Source organism: Aplysia californica, unplaced genomic scaffold, assembly GCF_000002075.1.
Source record: "Aplysia californica isolate F4 #8 unplaced genomic scaffold, AplCal3.0 scaffold01361, whole genome shotgun sequence".
NCBI lineage: Eukaryota > Metazoa > Mollusca > Gastropoda > Aplysiida > Aplysiidae > Aplysia > Aplysia californica.
In genome coordinates, this window is record NW_004798631.1 from 64927 (window position 1) to 66101 (window position 1175).

At 40.7% G+C, this 1175-nt stretch overlaps 1 protein-coding gene across 1 annotated transcript in view; it reads right to left on the reverse strand.

Annotated features, from left to right (window-relative positions):
• LOC101856150 overlaps nt 1-1175 on the reverse strand; it is a gene marked incomplete in the record, with an annotated part of 25512 nt that overhangs the window by 14614 nt on the left and 9723 nt on the right.

Below are 1175 nucleotides of genomic sequence, written 5' to 3' on the forward strand. Positions count from 1 at the left end.
CCCCCACCCCGTCACCCCCTTTACTCCCCTCCTCTGTGCTCCTGACTCTTTCTGCGGCTTTTCTACTGCTGCTCCTTGGCTCCTTCTTACTGCTGTCTTTCAGCCACACCCTTGATCTTTTGGTATGTGAGATCTACACCTAGCCTTCTCGGATATGAGTGAAAAATCTCGAAGGTCCTGTTCGCAGGTAGCGCACGTAAAAGATCCTTTGGTGGTCTAAAATCGATAAGAGTAGGCTTCGGCCGCCACCCGAGCAAAATTCAACTGAAAATGTTTAATGTGTCCCTTGCGCTCCTATGACTGTGTGCCGTTGCGAGCGCTATAAAACACTAACCCCCCAAAAAAACATTATTTTTTAAATCTTGGCTGACAACTTTGTTCGCAAGGCTGTCTCAAAAAGGTATAAGGCATCACAATGCTGACAAAATTCTCTACTGTCTGCTTCTTTTTGTTAGAGTTTTACGGCACTTGCAACACAATAAGGTCATATACGTGCAGAAGATTAGAGGTGTTACAAGTGAGTAACAAACACAAAAAAGGAGTAGGAGCGATAAGGGCGATATATTTTTTTTACAGGAAAGAAGTAGCAAAGAACACCAGAGCACCCGCAAACCACCTACTCTACTGTCTGCAAAAACTGTCTGTTTGTGATTTTTTCTAACCGGACTGCGATGCCGATGACAGTGATTTGTAAGGCATCTTGGTGAATTTTGGTGCTCGTCAAAATAATGAAATCAAAGAAACAGGCAGTTTTTCGTATCTGTAACGATATTTTAACAATTCAATACCCTTATGTCGATTAAAAAAGGCATTTCTATGTGATTTTTATTGAAACACCTTGATCAAAGGCACAAAAATGAAAATTTGCAGTTTCCAAAGACACTACAGCATTGTAAGTCGCTGAACTTTGGCGACCATTTTCTCGCTAACTTTGCCTCTAACACCAGGCGACCCCCACCTCCTTTAATATTAAATATCTCGACTTCTATTCAAGATAAAAGAATATTTTTACATCAAAAGAAGATAGATAAACAAACTTAAAAAGGATAACAAGAACTATAATGCCCAACAATTGACTAGAGCTCGATTCCACCGTGTCGTGACACGTTTAAAACCCTGGTGAACAGTTTAGATTTTTATCTTGAGATATCTTTTTGGGAGTTTCAGTTGGTCGG